The sequence below is a fragment of the Pseudophryne corroboree genome, chromosome 1 (assembly GCF_028390025.1).
Source record: "Pseudophryne corroboree isolate aPseCor3 chromosome 1, aPseCor3.hap2, whole genome shotgun sequence".
NCBI lineage: Eukaryota > Metazoa > Chordata > Amphibia > Anura > Myobatrachidae > Pseudophryne > Pseudophryne corroboree.
In genome coordinates, this window is record NC_086444.1 from 1,163,017,991 (window position 1) to 1,163,030,241 (window position 12,251).

Below are 12,251 nucleotides of genomic sequence, written 5' to 3' on the forward strand. Positions count from 1 at the left end.
AGTTGTTCAGGTAGGGGGTGATCAACCTCGGTTCGGGTTGATTTAGTAAACCGACCAATCGGGTCGGCAAGGTATGTAATGTGTGAAAAATACGGTTCACACACAGAGGTTTTATGTGATGAATGGGAGAGAATGACGGTACATGACGGGGAGAAATTCCCAAGAGTAGGTAGCTTCAGCCCAGAAGTGTTAATGAATTTAAGGAGGAGGATATGTCTCATTAAATCAACAAAGAGACGAATCCAACATTATGATTATTTGCAGTTATGGCAACAGGAGGGTGAAATACAGAGAGGATTGGCTCTGGCGGCGGAATCTAATCCTATCAAGAAATTGATGGCCACGGCCCCGCCGCCGCCACCATACATTGCAGGAGAGAAATTGGTTGCGGAGAATGACGCACTAAGGTGTAACAAACAAACACTTAGCAACTGTGTAAATGTTAAAGATAATGTTAACCAATTAACCAATGCAAGTATTAACCCGTGCAAGTTGTACCCTGTTTTGAACTTTCCCCAGGAGTGTGATCAAGAGGACGAATCGGCAACAATATCAGCGCTCTCTCTAGCAGCCACCATAGCAGAGACAACAGTAGGCACAGCTCCACCCCCGAGATTAGTAACAAAGGCCCCTAGTGGAGGGATAGGTGAGGTCGTATCAACGGGTAAGTACGGCACCATACACTATGCTGAAACTGTTTCACCACAGGCTGTAGAATCTACACAGAATGATGCTGTTAGACTTAATCCTGTTAGGGTAATAGCAGTGCCAAATGGGAAAACGGACACTTCAGGAGTCACTCCTGTTAGGAACATTGCCATGTACAGCCCGTTTTCCCGAATGGAATTAAGGACCATAGTGTCTGAATTCCCTGACCCCAGAAAAGATTTAGTTGCTAGACAAAAATACATCAGAGACCTAGGAAACACTTTAGAGCCCAATAACAAAGATTGGCAGATATTGCTGAGGGCATGTTTACCCTCCAATGTCGACGCAGCTCAATTTTTAGCTGACTGTGGATTAGATCAGGATGTACCTCTTACAGATGTGTACAACAAAGATAATGTAAAAAGAATAAGTTTACAGTTAAAGGAGTATTTCCCAGCCGTAGTTAAATGGAACAAGATATTCTCCATTAAACAAAAGGAGTCAGAAACAGCTGCAGAATATTTTCACAGGGCATTATTAGAAATGGCAAAATACACAGGCATAGAGGACATCAAAACAAACATAAACCATCGAGAAGTAGCAGTATCTGTACTAATGGATGGTTTAAAAGAGACATTAAAAACAAGGGTGCAGACCACGCAACCATGTTGGCGAGGTCTGTCGGTGGCTACTTTGAGAGAGGCTGCTATTGATCACAAACGGAATATCACCAAACACAGGGAACAACAAGGTGATAAATTAATGGCCGTAAGTATACAGGCCCTGACCACAAGGCAGCCTTTGTATAATTCACCAAACCCTGTGGGTAAGTCAAATGTGGTTACTTGTTATTCTTGTCTTAAACAGGGACACATAGCACGAGACTGTAGAGTGAAAAATTCACAGAGATCATACCAACCCCCTAGACAACGACACGAGACACGACATTGGGAGCAGGGTCCGCAGAAACGGAGTTATGAGCCACATGCAGGGGAAACAAAAAGATACCCCCCGAACAGAGACTGGCAAGCAACTGGTAGTTCCCAATTAACTCCGTCACAAGTAGTTGCTGCCAGCGGGATTCAGGGAGGTCACCATACCCAATAGGGGTGTGGCCATACCTGTAATCTGCAGCCAGTAAAATTGATTGCAAGTCTTGGAAGTGAACCCGAAATTGCAATTGATGTAGCTGGTAAAACATTAAACTTTCTTGTAGATACGGGGGCGGCCAAATCAGTGATAAATTCGACAGTGGGCATGAGAACCACTGGTAAGACAATTCCAGCCATGGGAGTAACAGGAGTAGTCCAGCACTACCCTGTTAGCAAACCAGCCGAGATTACAATAGGGCCTTTACATACCAAGCATTCCTTTTTGCTGGCTGCATCGGCACCGACTAATCTCCTGGGAAGAGACTTATTGTGTAAAATGGGGTGCGTCATTTATTGTACTCCTGAAGGTGTATTCTTGGACATACCTGAGAATCACGCTCAGGAAGTGCGAGACATGTTAGACTCCCCATCAAAATTAATGTCACATACCATTATGACAAATAGGACTCCATCCCAAGTAGAAGAAATGACATCCCAGATACCAGAGTCACTTTGGACTAAAGATGGACAGGACACTGGATTAATGGCAAACGTAGCTCCGGTAGTTGTACAAGTAAAAGATGGTAGGATAGCTCCAAAAATCCCACAGTACCCTCTGAAGCCAGAGGTGGAGTTAGGAGTGTATCCCGTAATAGAGCGCTTGCTACAACAGGGCATTCTGGTAAGAACATCCAGCACTGCCAATAGTCCCATCTTCCCTGTGAAAAAGAGTGGGGGGAGGAGTTACCGGCTAGTGCAGGATCTAAGGGGGATTAACAAAATAGTTGAGAGTCAGTTCCCCGTAGTGCCAAATCCAGCTGTCATCCTTATGCAAATCCCTCCCACTGCGAAATTTTTCACTGTTATTGACCTCTGCTCCGCTTTCTTTTCGGTACCTCTGCACCCTGACAGCCAATATTTGTTCGCATTTACATACAAAGGAGTCCAATACACATGGACTCGATTACCACAAGGTTTCATAGATAGTCCAAGTATATTTTCTCAGGCTTTGCATGATTGTTTACAGTCTTTCCAACCAGGGAGTGGATCAATATTGATACAGTACGTGGATGATTTACTACTGTGTTCAGATTCATTGGAAGCCTCCCTGAAGGATACGAAACAGCTCCTGTTTCATCTTTCAGACACAGGACACAAGGTTTCCAAAGACAAGTTACAATTATGCCAAACTAAAGTAAAATATTTGGGACACTGTCTAACACAAGGACTGAGACACCTGACCGCTGATAGAATTCAAGCAATTAGAGACATGACTCTGCCACAAACCCAGCAACAGATCAGAACGTTTTTAGGAATGTGTGGGTATTGCCGTAACTGGATCCCAGGATTTTCCATTCTAGCGTTACCTTTGCAGGAGATGGTCTCCTCAAACAAACCTGATCGGATTTCGCATACAGACGAATCCGAGATGGCATTTGAGAGACTTAAACAGTGCCTAACGCAGGCACCAGCATTAGGTATGCCAGACTATGGGAAACCCTTTGAGCTGTACGGAACAGAAAGTGCTGGTTGCGCGGCAGGCGTCCTAACCCAAAAGCACGGTGATGCCAGCAGGCCAGTAGCATACTACAGCGCTCAGCTAGATACGGTAGCGCGATCCCTCCCCACATGCTTGCGAAGCGTTGCTGCGATAGCATTGCTAGTAACAAAAAGCGAAGATGTAGTGCTAGGTCACAACCTCACAATTCATACACCACATGCAGTGTCAGCCTTGCTAAATTCTGCCCAAACCAGGCACGTCTCATCAGCGCGGTTTACAAGATGGGAATTGGCACTAATGGCCCCCGTAAACATCACCATAAGGAGATGCAGGGCATTAAATCCTGCAACATATCTCCCAGGTGTGCCTGGACAGGCACAAAGGGTGGAGGATGAGAGTGGTGGGGAAGGAGGATTTAATACAAAGGAAGACACACATGATTGTATGGAATATTTGACCCAAAATTTTACCGCAAGGCCTGACATCAGTGACAACCCACTGGAAGATGTAGAGCTCACGTTCTACACGGATGGTAGTTGTCATAGACAGTCAGACTCGGGAGACTTGTGTACTGGATACGCAGTCGTAGATGACCAAGGCACCATAGAAGCAGAACCGCTAGGCCCACCTCACTCAGCCCAGGTTGCTGAACTGGTCGCCCTAACCAGAGCATGTGAATTGGCTAAGGGTAAGTCAGCCAATATCTACACCGATTCTAGACACGCAGTCGGGGTAGTCCATAATTTCGGAGCCCTATGGCGCCTCAGAAATTTCATGACGGCAGCTGGTACACCGGTAGCGCATGCAGCTCACATTAAAAGGCTTCTAACAGCGATACAGGAACCCGACAGAGTGGCTGTTATCAAGTGTAAAGCACACACATATAGCCAGGACCCAGTATCACTTGGTAACAGCCGAGCAGACGAAGCTGCTAAGTTAGCAGCTGGTACCCCCAGACAGACAGACACCACACAATTGATGGTATTTAATACCATCAACACACAGAAGTTGTGTGAAATGCAAAATTTGTGTTCCACACAGGAAAAGGCAGTCTGGAAGGCAAAGGGATATGGCCAGGAGTCCTCAGGACTCTGGACGGATGGACAAGGTAAACCAGTGGCCCCCAGAGCATATCTTCCATGTTTAGCTGAGGCAGCTCACGGGCTGACTCATCTGGGCAAGGAGGGAATGTGCAAGTTGGTAAGAGCATATTGGTGCGCCCCAGGATTTTCATCCCATGCAGGTAAGAGAGCAATGTCATGCCTTACCTGTTTGAGAAAGAATATCGGAAAGGCAATACCAACAGAACCATCTCATATCCCACCTACAGGCGGACCTTTTCAGGTAATACAAATTGACTTTATTCAATTACCCCCTTGTCGAAATTTGAAATATGTACTTGTTTGTATAGATGTATTCTCAAATTGGGTCGAAGCATTTCCTGCGGCCACAAATACCGCTATGTTTACTGCTAAGAAAATTGTGCAGGAATTTGTATGTAGATATGGTATCCCTAGAATAATTGAGAGTGATAGGGGTACCCATTTTACAGGTGACGTCTTTCAAGGAATGTGTAAGTTGATGGGAATTGATAGCAAGCTGCACACTCCATACCGTCCACAGGCGAGTGCGAAGGTGGAAAGAGTGAACAGCACTATTAAAAATAAACTGAGCAAAGTTATGGCAGAGACAGGATTGACATGGCCAGAAGCTTTACCCATTGTACTGTACAGCATCAGAACCACTCCCAGGTCCCCTCTTAATCTGTCTCCCTTTGAAATCTTGTTTGGTCGACAACCGCATGTTATGATTAACCCTCAGGATGATTTGAAGTGTAACAATGAAGTGACTGTAAAGTACCTGGTTAACATGAGTAAACAGCTAAGGAATCAAAATGATAATTTGAAGTTGGTGATTCCTGATTTACCAGATAGTAATTGTCATGACATTGAACCTGGGGATTATGTAATGATACGGAATTTTCTACGCTCAGGTTGCCTTATTGACAGATGGGAAGGACCATACCAAGTCTTATTGACCAGCACTACAGCATTGAAGGTTGCCGAGAGAGAGACTTGGGTTCATTCGTCCCACTGTAAGAAGGTTGCTGATCCAGAGAGGTCCCGGGATAAGGAACAGACGGTAGAGGAAGTTGTATCACTGGAGTGTCTGTTCCAAGAGGACTGAGGCGGCACCTGAGCATTGAAGATCACAAGATCAAAAGCAGTTGTCGATTCCCTGTTCCCTTTTATTGTTTTTCTCCACTTCCCATCCCCTTTCCCTCAATTATTTTTTTCCCCCTTCTCATTCTTCTCCGTTTCCTCCTATAAGATGGACTTGCCCCAAGAGACTGTGATCCGGATTTTCCTGTTGACCATGATGTTGACCAGAGCAGTCTGTTCCGGCGAGAGTACCATGGAGGTCGAGAGAGGTTCTGGAATGGGTTCTGATGACAAAGATGGAGGCGTAGTTTTCCAAGAACAACTTAACCAACAAGTAAAGGCGAGTATCAGAAAACGATCCGATAGCATTGATAATAGAAGGAATTGTGAAGGATTGTTAGCTGAAGAAAACTGTATCTGCAGGCTTTGTGACAATGTAGTTGAGGATGGGTGCATTAAGAAATGCCAATCCAGTTTTAATATCCACATGGACCGGCATCCATTGAGTGACTATCACTCCTTAGTGGGTAGTGTGTTAAATCAAACAGATTGTTGGGTATGCTCTCAAGTACCTCAAGGTCATAGCAAATCAGGACTAGTACCATTTCCTTTGACGGTAGGGGAGGTACTTGAGCTAAAGGGTGGGAGACCGGTGGACAGGAGGTTTAATATCTCCAGTTCTCCTAGTTTGAAGCTCCACCAATATCTTGTGGATAGATCCCTAATATGTTTTAACATTTCCAATCCCCGAAAGCCCGGGAAATTGGGAAGTGTCATGGAGCAACCAAACCATGACCTTTTCATATAGGGCAGATAGAATGCCTACAGATACAGAGCTTATACGCCATATAGCCAGTAGAGAAAAATCTTTCCGATATAGGTATACCCTAGGAAGTAGGATTATGAGAGTTGGAGAGGTATCACCAGGATACTGTGCACATATCGTACAAACTGGTACGTGTACTAGACAGATGGGAGAATTAGGGTTAGGAGATTTCACATGGAAAATGTGTAATATGGTTATGTCCTACTCCGTCCCATATGTTCTCCCCGATGATGCATATTTCATATGCGGGAGAAAGGCGTATAAGTGGCTTGCCCCAAACTCTGAAGGATTGTGTTATATTGGAAAAGTACTGCCTGAAGTAATGACTGTATCACATGCCAAAATGAAAGATATACACCGTGTTGCCCAAGCTCCTTATACTCATACTCATTACGAGCACGTAGTTAAACGGCACCTGATAGAAAGAACAGAGCATCCGGCCTCTGACATGATCCATGAATCCACCGGGATTCAGGTTCTGCTTGCGTTAGATTTCACTCGCACCGCTAGAGGAGTGATGAACTATAGATACATCTCTGCGCTTGCAAATTTGTTAGATAATATCACTGAAATGTATGATGACACGTTTAGGTATACTGGAAGAGAACTTCAAGCTTATAAAACAGAACTGGTACAGCATAGAATGGTTCTCAATTACCTCACAGCAGTGACAGGCGGATATTGTGTCACACTGGCAACACAGTACGGCGTGAAATGTTGCACATATATTACGAATAGCACCGAGGATCCGGTCGAGGTCATAGACCAAAAGATGGACGATATTCTCCAACTGAAGTGGGAATTTCGCAGGAGACACAATCTCACTCTTGCTGCTGTAGGTAATGAGCTGACTGGTTGGGTGTCATGGTTGAACCCGCGAAATTGGTTCTCTGGTTTAGGAGAATGGGCTCAAGGAGTCATAATGGATATAGGGAAGTTTCTCCTATGTATCTTAGGTGTTGTCATATCAATTGGCTTGATATTTAGATGCGGTCAGGCTTTAATGAAGTGCAAACGTCGTACCAGGGTAATGAGTCTAAGGAGTGAGGAAATTGTAATTCCAATGGATTTGATTTATGACCCAACGGTAGAAACAATGATGTGATGAAAATGCGATTATACGGTCCGTTTCTTTCACCTGTTTTTCCGTTTTCTCCAAGGTAAAAAGACCCACTTGGACGAGGAATTTGATGATCCTGTATACAGACAACTGATGGATTAAAGAAGAAGTTTTGACAACCTTATACACAGATATTTGATGAACTATGCCATAGACCCCCAGTTTCCCTAGAAATTTTAAAATTACGCTAGCCCAACACTTTTGTAAGTCTATGGACATTGACAAAGCTTTTGCTCGCACCTTTTGGGCAAAAGCACAAAGAAGACTGCATTCAACAGACACCGAACAAGACTTCAACCGACAAATGTTCATTAACCTGACATAGAATACCACTGCATTTACCATAAGTGTTCTTTTTCTTCATCTCTACAACCTTCAGGTAATGACACACATAGTCGATAGGGAATACAGGCACAAATATCAGCAATCACATATTCCCCCATTCATGTATCATCAACTAAAATGTGCTCCCCCATTTTGTTGCAACCAAAATCCGAAAAGAGCTCGGTAGAGTTTGACAGCCCATCCACAGACCCGTACCGCGGGATAAGAAGGAATTCAAATGTATACTTCGCAATACCTTGAAGCTTGATTTACAACACGTACGGCACGATGATACATGACCCCCCAAACATGGATTCATACACACATGCTTCTGCTATCTCACTAGGTCATACCCTTTTTCCTACCTTCTCCTCTCCTCCCTTACCCAACCATGGAAATGTATTTACATTTGACATATATTTTTCTCGTTTTGAAATGTTTTAGGAAGTGGCAGTTATTGTTGACTGCCAAAGGGTGGACTGTCAAAGTCAGAAAAATATCATGATGCACACTGCCATATTTGCACCTCATACAGGTCCGCGCTGCGCATGCGTGCGCTCTCCCGTGCGTGCGCATACTCGCTGTTGCGGGCACCCGCAGGCGCACGGTATGTGCATTTACGGTAGAGTTTATGTGTTCGTAGCGTGCAACTCAATCGTTACATATTTTAACCATATAATGTATTTTGTAGATCATGGTCCCTTTGATAGATTCTGAAAGTTTAGTTAATATAGCATGTTCATGGACAGAGAGATCCCTCTTTGTTTGATACGAAGGGTCAGACATGGGTCATACAGTGGTGTTTAGTATCCATCGGAAGAGTATTTAATTAGCAATATTCCGGTGTTGGTTTGAAGCGAATTAATCGCTCGTGCGAATAGTTATGGACATAAGAAGTTTATGTCCATTTACTATTATTTGCACTTACTTATCCATGCGGCGGGAAACCTAGTTTCCCACCCACCTGAGCAGTTGGAAATGGTCTCAGCCCACCTGTATGAATCAACCTATGACCTCTTGTTATAATGCGAAGACGAATTCCTGTGTCCAATGAACAATGAGATTGTAGGGACCATTGAATTGTATTGTGTGTGGGGCATAAATAGACAAGCCGACCATATCCAGCTCACTCTCTTCAACGGTTCTCATTGCTGATAATCGGGAGCTGGATATCGAGGCGCATGCGATCGTTCCCCTTTGTGCGTAAGTTTTCTCCGCAATCATATTGTTTTTCTTGTTATTGTGAGCCATATCTCTCTATCTATCTCTCTCTCTCTCTTCTCCTCTTTCTCTCTCGTATTCCCTTAAACGTAATAGTATTGTATTGTATTTCCTGTGTAGTTATCTGGTTAGTTAGTCTATGTTATATTGTAGTGTATGACTTGTACACTATTATTCTTTTTGCAAGTATAACATTCATATAAGGCGTTAGACCCTAAGCCCGGTAGTTGTGCATTTCTTATAGTGTTAAGTATTCTCAGAGCATCGGTGACGCTCGAACAGCTTTTAAGTTAATTAGGTTACATCGTGTTGCATCTACACCCTATCTCTACTCTAAGGTTTTACTGCATATTACATTGTTTATGGTTTAGATATAAAGGTTTAACATTGTGAGCGTCTGCGCCGCTGGTGATCTCCTCGTGGTCCCGAGCGTCCGCTACGCTATAGCGAACCATTACGTTAGTCAGCAGCCAATAGCGTGCCTGCCTGTGATCTCTTGGCCGTGAGCGAACGTGACGCTTGAGCGTCTCGACCACGGCTAAGCGATTGTTACGCAACATGCGTACCCTTACGGTACTCCATACGTCAATAGCGTACAGTGTTCTTAGACCTCTTAAAGGGTTTTAAATAAGATAAATATTTAGCTTTATCAGAGTAACCACAATAACCCACCAGGTCCACCAGAAGCCTCAAAAGTTTCTTTCCCCAAGCGGTTCGCCTGCTGATCTCCTGAACATTGACTAACTAGACGTACATGTAACTCACTTATGTCCCTACGGTATTCTTATCTGTCTGACTTTACTTTACCCCCCACCTGCTTATCTGTCACCTGCTTGGCTGTTGTATAGCAAACCGAAGACAAATTCCTAGTATACGCAAGAATACCTGGCCAATAAAGCGGATTCTGATGTCACATAGAGTGACCACAATGATGTCACATGGAGTGACCACAATGATGTCACATGGAGTGACCACAATGATGTCACATGGAGTGACCACAATGATGTCACATGGAGTAACCACTCTCAGTGTTAAAGTGCATATTAACATACGGAAACAATGAAAACTTAATTTCAAGGTCCAACTTATTGTCACTTGTGGGCCACCTCCTTGCGTGGGCAGATTTCGTCACATCTTAGTATCGTTCAAAATGCGAGTCCATGTAAATGGAGGTGAAAACAGCTTTTTTCCTGGCAAGGATAATGCTGTTCACCCTCCTGGATAATAGCTCCCCCCCAGTGCTGTACATAGAATGGGTTCCAATATAGAGGTCAACAACGTCTAGGTTGACAGTCAATAAGTCAACCCTATATGGTCGACATGCATTAGGACAACAGGTACACAAGGTCAACATGGTCAAAAGGGTGAAAAGTAAAAGGTAGACAGTGCTTAAGGTCAACAGGTACAAAAAGTTGATATGACAATGGACAACACACAAATGGTTGACACAATTTATTTATTTTTTCATGTTCTTCCAACTTTTGCTTGATTTACTATCCACGTGGACTACGATTGGGAATAGTAACCTGTGCTAAGTGCTGCAGCAGCGAAGTAAGCCACGTTGCCCACAGCGTGACGAGGGTACGCGTTTCCACTAATTGTGTTTAGACATGGTTAAACATACAAAACGACACCCCAAAAAAAACAAAAACTTGTGTTGACCATTATCATGTCAGCTTTTTGTAGCTGTCGGCTTAACTCGTCGTCTATTTTTTACCTGTCGACCTTTCGACCCTGTCAGCCTAATGACTGTCTATCTAGACAGTGTAGATCTTCTATACCTGAACCCATAGAGGGGACGGTCCCAGTAATCACGTTACCCACAATTACACTAGTGCTGCATGCATAAATTCTCCCATCACTCATCCTGTGCCAACAAATAGTCCCAACGTTTCTGTTCCATACAGCAAACCACTCTGACTTGTACTGTACGGCAGGAAATGTAAGACTACAGCCTGAATGTGTGTGGTGTCAGCTATCCAATCCATCTGTACAGACAACGGTTTGTTTAATCATCCTAAAACATTCTTGTGAATGAGATAACTAGTTCGATTGGGGGGAGATTTATCAAATCTTAGGGAAAAATAAAGTGGAGAAGTTGCTCATAGTAACCAGAGATACATACAACTGAACAGATGGGCGAATATCCATGTTTAGTTCCGTGCACGCAATACAGGCGCAATTAGGTGGCCTGCGTTCATCTCTGCATCGGCCTGCAGTGTCTGTGTCAGTTTCCTCAAGGTGCTCCCGTATCCCAACACACTCAATGAAACATAATGGTAGTTTGATAGGCGCAAACTATACTGACCCTATTGTTTTTGAGATGACAGAAACTAAACTGGCCAAAGATAGGTGTGCCAAGCTTGTGGCATCCTATTCAAAAAGACTTGAGGCTGTAATTGCTGCCAAAAGGTGCATCAACAAAGTATTGAGCAAAGGCTGTGAATACTTATGTACATGTGATCTTAGTTTTTTATTTTTAATAAATTTGCAAAAATCTAAAAAAAAAAAACTTTTCTCACATTGTCATTATGGGATAATATGTGTGTAGAATTTTTAGGGAAAACATTAATTTATTCCATTTTGGAATAAGGCTGTAACATAACAAAATGTGGAAAAAGTGAAGCGATGTGAATACTTTCTGGATGCACCGTATACACATGTGATGATATGATGGAGAATAGCGGAAATGAAATGAGGAGATGGAAGAATGAAAAATGGAAGGATGGAAATGATACAACTGAATAGGGCAGATGTTCCCAAACACAGTCCAACGGTCAAGGTTTTACGTATATCCATGCTTGGCCTTAGGTGACTTAATTAGTACCTCAGTCAATTTGATTTAACCATCTGAGCTGAGCCATGGATATCTTTATTACCTGGTCCGTTAAGGTGCCTTGAGGACTGCGTTTGGGAAACTCTGGAATATGGAATAAAATGTGGAAGGCTGCGGGTAAAAAGTCAGGGACTAGGGACAAAATTTTGGGACTGAGTGAAGTATGGAGGGATATGTATGATATATTGTAGGATGAGATAGAACATTAGGACATGATTTTCACACGTGGGATGGTGGGAATAGAATTAGCAGCTATGGATCCAAAATGAGGAAGGATGAGCCCATAACATGCAAACTGGTAGAGGTGAAATGTGATGGATGGAATAAGAGGGCCTGTATGTGTGGTAGGCTAGAGATTAAATGTGTTTAGTTTATATAAGGCAGAGGATAGAATGTGTGGGTATGATATAAGGTAGAGAATGAAATGTATGTCATGTATATGAAGTTTGAAAAGAATGGTGATGATGATGAAATATATTGGAATGAGTAGCACATCGGAAGATGGAGAGGGGGATGAGTGTT